Source organism: Ceratotherium simum, chromosome 10 (genome assembly GCF_057802395.1).
Source record: "Ceratotherium simum simum isolate JZ-2026a chromosome 10, ASM5780239v1, whole genome shotgun sequence".
Classification (NCBI taxonomy): Eukaryota; Metazoa; Chordata; class Mammalia; order Perissodactyla; family Rhinocerotidae; genus Ceratotherium; species Ceratotherium simum.
The window spans coordinates 6,398,913-6,405,920 of NC_141909.1; positions in this window are offsets into that span (position 1 = coordinate 6,398,913).

Sequence of the window (7,008 nt, forward strand, 5' to 3'; positions counted from 1 at the left end):
AACATGGGGCTTCTCTGCTCTAACGTACAACATGGTTGATTTACTTTCATAATGTAAACACTTTTTTTCTCTAATTTTCTTAAGCCAGGTAAACAACAAAGTGGGATGAGGGCTTGTGTTGGTGTAAAGTGCTCTCAGCAGCCACTGACTGTGCTTGATGACAATCCAGCAAGGCAGACAGACACATTCAGAAACATGGAAAACCTAGGAACTGTGTTAAGTGTTTCCACTAGTTTCCTAGGGCTGCCATAACAAATCACCTCAAACTTGGATGCTGAAAACAACAGAATTTTATCTCACAGTTACGGAGGCTAGAAGTCCTCAATCAAGGTTTTGGCAGGGTCACATTCTCTCTAACGGCTCTAGGGGAGAATCCTTCCCCGCCTTTCCCAGCCTCCGGTGGTGGCCGGCAACCCTGGGCATTCCTTGGCTGGAAGCTGCATCACTCCCATCTCTGCTGAGTCTTCACACGGCCTTCTCCTCTCTGTGCGTCTGTGTCACACTCCTCTTCTTATAAGGACACCAGTCATATTGGATTTAGGGCCCTCTACTCCAGTATGACCTCATCTTAACATGATTATATCTGTAAAGACCCTATTTACAAACAAGGTCACATTCACAGGTATCAGGGGTTAGGACTCAAACACATGTTTTGGGGGGACGCGATTCAACTCACAACAGTGTCCTAAATAAAGGACTATAGCTGTGGGGAAGACAAGGTAACTAACTGCAGGGCATCCTTTGTTACTTCCTTTGTAGTCTGAAGAACCTGGATTTAAATACTGACTAGCTGTGAAGCTGTGCAAAAGCCATTTCACCTCTCCAGTCTCAGAGTACTTATCTGTAAGTGGGGATTAATTGAGACACGAGTGGCCACAGACCTAAGCGTCATCTCGTGAAAACGCTGAAAACTCAGGCCCCACCCTATACCAACTGAGCCAGAATTTGCATTTAAGAGACCTTGCATTTTAGCCAGATCTCTAGATGATTCAGGCCCACATTAAAATTTGAGGCACACTTAGCAAAGTTCTTGGAGCATAATAATTTGCCATTAAACGCTAATCCTCCCTAACCATAAATACCACAAAAGCACTTAAAACAGCTGAGTTTATATTTAGTTTAATAACTGTGGACTAAAATGAAAGAGAGAAGGGAGGAGAGTAGGCCTTTTTTTTTTTTTTTTGGTGAGGAAGATTGGCCCTGAGCTAACGTCTGTGCCAATCTTCCTCTATTTTGTATGTGGAATGCCACCACAGCACGGCCTGATGAGCAATGTGTGGGTCCACACCCGGGATCCAAACCTGCGAACCCTGGGCTGCCAAAGTGGAGCGAGCAAACTTAATCACTACACCACCAGGACAGCCCCAGAGTAGACCATTCTTAAACTGCTTCATCCAAAAAGAAATTGGTTATCTAGCAATAGGCTGGTAGTAAGACACTAACTTTTGGGACTCTCCTGAATATCTCCACTTGTTTTTTTTTTTTAATTTAAGGAAAGATTGCTCATAGTAAATGGGGAAAAGAAATCCAGAAAGGGGACACAGCTCAGACACATTTTTTAAGATTTTATTATCTGAAAGAAACAGGTGAATTCAGAGATATACTAGTGTGTGATTCTTGTTGGAATTTTTTAGAAAATTAAATGTAAAAACAAACCAAAACAAAGATATGGAAGTCATATCTCGCCCCCTCAGAACAAGAAAAAAGCTCCACAAACTGAAAATCAATGACTGTTCTTAGATCTATTAGAGAAATGAGTCACAGGATAAACCACCACCCTAAAAACTGAAGAAACAGATGAATACAGACAATATAGACCAGCTTTCCTGAAGCAGAAGCCACCAGAGCCAGGAACAGGTAGGAGCACGTAAGTGGTACCTTCAACAAATTGCTGGAAGCTGAGGGTAGACTAACTTGAGAATTAAAAACTCCCAGGGGCCCAGTCTAAGCAAGGATCCCCTGCATTTTCATGGGTTTTCCCCCAGCACTCCCACCAGGCTCTCACAGTGAAGAGAGAATAAAAATCCCCTCGTGTTTGGCTGGGGTTGGGGAGTAGCCATTTTGAAATACATCACAACAAATGCCAGCAAGAAACAAGACTTCACTAGTGCCTTATCTAACCTGGGGTAAGGGACATCAGCCAACTCCAGCCCCCTCTAGCCATCGTATCTCATTGGAGGGGAAGGAAAAGGAGCTGAGAAATTCTTAGGAAGGTCACAGCCCAGGGGTACTCATTGAAACACTGAGACCTAATTATAGTCATGCACCACTTAACAACAGGAATATATTCTGAGAAATGCATCATTAGGCAGTTTCATCTGTGCGAACATCATAGAGTGCACTTACACAAACCTAGATAGTATAGCCTACTGCACACCTAGGCTATATGGTACTAATCTTATGGGACCGCAGTCACAGATGTGGTCCGTCATTGACTGAAACATTGTTATGCGGCACATGACTGTATCAGATTATAGAATGATTCCCCTTCCCAACACCTTACCACCAGATTAATAGGCCTCCTGTATAATAACAGGGGATTACAGCTAAAAGAACTGCAAGGCCCTCACTCTATTTAAAAAGGAGTTCCTAGAGAAACCCAAAGACAATGGGGAGACAAAAACAAGGACACCAGAGGAAATTGAAGACTCTGACACGTAAAGCTACAGTAAACAGTGAAAACAGCATAACTCCTAGCCAGATAAACATAAAACCTCATACCAAACGCCTATCTACCTCAGTTCCTATTACCCAATACAGCATGTCTGGCTTTTAATAAAAAGTTACACGGCATGCCAAAAAGCAAGAAAAAACACCATCTCAAGAGACAAAGCAAGCATCAGAACCAGACCCAGATATGGTAGAGATTTGGGAATTATCAGATTGGGAATTTACAATAACTATGATCAAGATGCTAAGCACCCTAACGGAAAGAGTAGACCATATGCAAGCAGAGAGATGGAGACTCTAAGAAGAACTCAAAGGAAATCTTAGAAGTCAAAAACATTGTAACAGAAATGAAGACTGTTTTTAATGGGCTCATTAGTAGACTGTACAAGGCTGAAGACTGAAGCAGGGAGCTTGAAGATACCTCAATAGAAACCTCCCAAACTGAAATGCAAAGAGAAAAAAGAATGAAAAAAAACTGAACAGAATATCCAAGAACTGTGGGACAATTACAAAGGTGTGATACAAGCTAATGGGAATTCTAGAAGGAGAAGAGAGAGAAAGAAGCAGAAGAAATATTTGAAATAATAATGTCTAAGCCTTTTCCAAAATTATTGACAGAAATTAAACCATATCCAAGAACCTCAAAAAATACAAAGCATGATAAATACTAAAAAGTGTATACCTAGGCGTATCATACTCAAACTGTAGAAAACCAAAGAAAAGAGAAAATCTTGAAAGAAGCCAGAGGAAAAAAGACATCTTACCTACAGAGGAACAGGGGTAAGCATTACACCAGACCTGTGCAAGCAAAAAGAGAGTGGGGTGAAACATTCAGTTTTGGAAGAAAAAAAAATCCACCAACTTAGAATTTTGTACCCTGCCAAATTATCCTTTAAAAGTAAAGGAGAAATCGGGGTCAGCCCAGTAGCATAGCAGTTAAGTTCGTGAGCTCTGCTTCGGCGGCCTGGGGTTTGCATGTTCGGGTGTGGACTGACACACTGCTTGTCAAAGCCATGTTGTGGTGGCGTCCTGTATAAAGTAGAGGAAGATGGGCATGGATGTTAGCCCAGGGCCAGTCTTCCTCAGCAAAAAGAGGAGGATTGGCAACGGATGTTAGCTCAGGGCTAATGCTCACAAAAAAATGTAAAGGAGAAATAAAAACTTTTTCAGATAAACAAAAACTGAGAGAATTTGTCACCAGTAGACCTGCTTTGCAAGAAATGTGAAAAGAAGTTCTTCAGAGGGAAGGAAAAGGGTAAAGGTGAGAGACTCAGATCAACATAAAGAAAGGAATAGAGTCAGAGAAGGAATAAGTGAAGACGCAGGTCGTCCTTGGAAGCCCTTACAGCAGGCAGTGTTGAATGTTACCTGAACGCCATGCTCCTGAGAAACAGCGAAGACTAAGAAATCTCCCACCCTTTGTGTTCTGGGAAATGGCTTACTGCAAGGAACTCCTCTTCCCCAAATCACTAGATAAGACTCACAGGAGCCCCCCCTTGATTACCTAGGACAAGGCCACACACAGACCCTCCAAATTCCCATTCTTTGCCTCATAAATGAGCTGAACGATTTTGTCCCCACTGATCAATGGGAACAAAATGCATGTTAATCAGACTTTGGTTAAGCTTCTCTCCCGCCCCAGGTACCTAAACTTTGGGCCACCTCAGCCTGAGCCAGTAGACGGCCCCTCCTGGGTACAGGCTGACCTCTGAGTAAAACATTCTCTGATCTACATCCGACCATGCCCCCTCTCACCCCACTCCCCACACTGGGTCTTTCTAGCCTTATTTACTCCTCTCTACAAAAGGAAACCCCTTTTTGCCTAACTCTGGACACGCCTGCAGATCTTATGGATGTGACATTCTCCCTATTTCCATAGTCCCCCGCCCCCTATTGCAATAGGCTTCCTTCTCCCCACCCCACCCCCAACCCCTTGCAATAATTCTTTTGAATAAAGTGTCTCCTTACTATGTCCAGATATGCTTCTCATTTGACACTAAATTTGGCTTTCCGCTTTGGACTGGCTCCACGTGAGAGCCTGCCAAGCTCACACTCCCATCTCACAGAGATCAGCTCTAGTCACCGCCTAGTCTGAGCGAGTTTCCGGAAGGGCTTCCTCTGCCTTTCTGTGCTCACAGCACCAAGACCTTTTACTGCCTTGCTCTCCAGAAAAGACATAGATCTCTGCATTTGTTGCTGCTGGGTCTATCTGTATGTACTTATCTCAGGCTGAAAAGACTTTTTTCTGCTTTCTGAGTAAAGGATTCCCTTTCTGTTTCTTAGACAAACATTGGATTTTTTTCTTTTTCTTTTTTTTTTGCACAGAGACACATTTACGATTTTACAATTAACCTTGCCTAGCATAGGGCCTCCTGACAATAGTTTTAGATGGAGAATTGAAGTAATATTTGTCTTAGAAAAAAAGGCTATATGTTTTGTATAGAACTGAACATTTTGAATTGATTCAAAAGATAGTTTTTGGAGGCTAGAGTTTTACTGATTTTATTGCCAAAGCTGTGATGAAATCTGTTTACTCTATGTTCAAATTATGTAATATTCTCTAATTTTGAATTGTCTAAAGCAGTTTTAAAAGAAGCTATGTTAAGGTTGCTAGGGGAAACTAGACAGCACATCCATGTTTATTTAGCCATTCAGATTGTTTTGTTGAATGCTTCCCATGTGCAAGGTACTAGGCCCAAGATGAGCATACAGCAGTGAACAAATCAGACATGGTCCCCCCTTGAAGAGCTCACTTTTTCAGAAGAGAGATGGATATTAAATAACTAATTAACATTTTTTAAAAAATTGCAAATATGAAAAGTGCTGCCAAGGACAACTAATCTGCCAAATGGTAAGGAATTGAGTAGGGTAGGGAGGGCTGGCTATCAATAGGGTCTCAAAGAGTCCAGGGAAAATTTAGGGAGATGATCTTCTGAGAAACAACAAAGAAAACTGATCAGCAGATAAGTGAGATTGGTACCCAGTGCCCAAGGGCTCCATCTGTACTTTAAGTGTAAGTATAAATCTATGAGCAACTAGCACAGTATTTTGCACAAACCAGGCACTCAATAATTGTGACCCGAACAAATGCTGCTTCATTAACATGTTACAGAATACATCTCAAATTCTGAAAAGTTGGCAAAAAAAGGTTGAGGATTAGTAATTTAAGAATTAGGAGGAAAGATATATTCAGGAAACTCGGTGGTGTTTTTTACACTAGAAGATTGTTCTTCAGAATAATCTGTTTTTGAATGATCTGTCATTTATATATGGCTATTGTAATTATTCAAAGAGGAACTGAGGAAACACTTTTATTGGGAGAAGGGAATGGAGGATGGGAGGCAACTGGAAATTTAAACAGTCTAAAAACTATGTACTAGATGTACTAGAGATATTAATGCCTTGCTAAATATTGCAAAGATTTTCTTCCAAAGTCTTGTCTTTTATTTACAAAGACAAATAAATTAACCTATTCATTTACACCAGTGTTTCTCAAACTGTGGTTGGTGGAATGCCTACAGGAGAATCACATGGGGTGCTTGTAAAAAACGGAGATTCTGGGGCCCAAGTACTGTATAAGAATCTCTGGGAATGGGACACAGGATTTTGTATTTAAAACAAATCTCCAGGTGGTAGAACAACTGCTCCATAGTCTCTTATTTTTATGTCTTACATGATTATAAAAAATTACTTGCTTTTGAATATATTTAGATTTCAATCCATCTTAAATTTATTTTTGTTCCTGTTATGATGCAAAGATCTAAATTAACTGTATTTTATTTTAATTTTTTTCCTCTTTTTTTTTTTTTCTGAGGAAGATTTGCCCTGAGCAAACATCTCTGCCAATCTTCCTCTATTTTGTATGTGGGTTGCCACCACAGCATGGCTTGATCAGTGCCGAGGTCCGCACTCGGGATCTGAAGCCACTGCAGCAGAGCACATGGAGCTTTAATCACTTGGCTGGCCTCTGTATTTTAATGTCTTCATTTTAATTAAGACAGCAGCATTTATTAATAAACCATTATTTTTCCGCTAAATTAAAGCATCATCCTTATCATGTATCATTTTGCAGAGTTTCTCACATTCCTGTACTTTTTAAAAGAAACTTCCCTTTATTCTTTTTCTAAAATATCATACGCTTATTATAAAGAACTCATGAGGGCCGGCCCTGTGGCTTAGCGGTTAAGTGCGCGCGCTCTGATGCTGGCGGCCCGGGTTCGGATCCCGGGAGCGCCCCGAGGCACCACTTCTCCGTCCAACGCGAGGCCGAGTCCCACGTACAGCAACTAGAAGGATGTGAACCTATGACGTACAACTATCTACTGGGGCTTTGGGGGG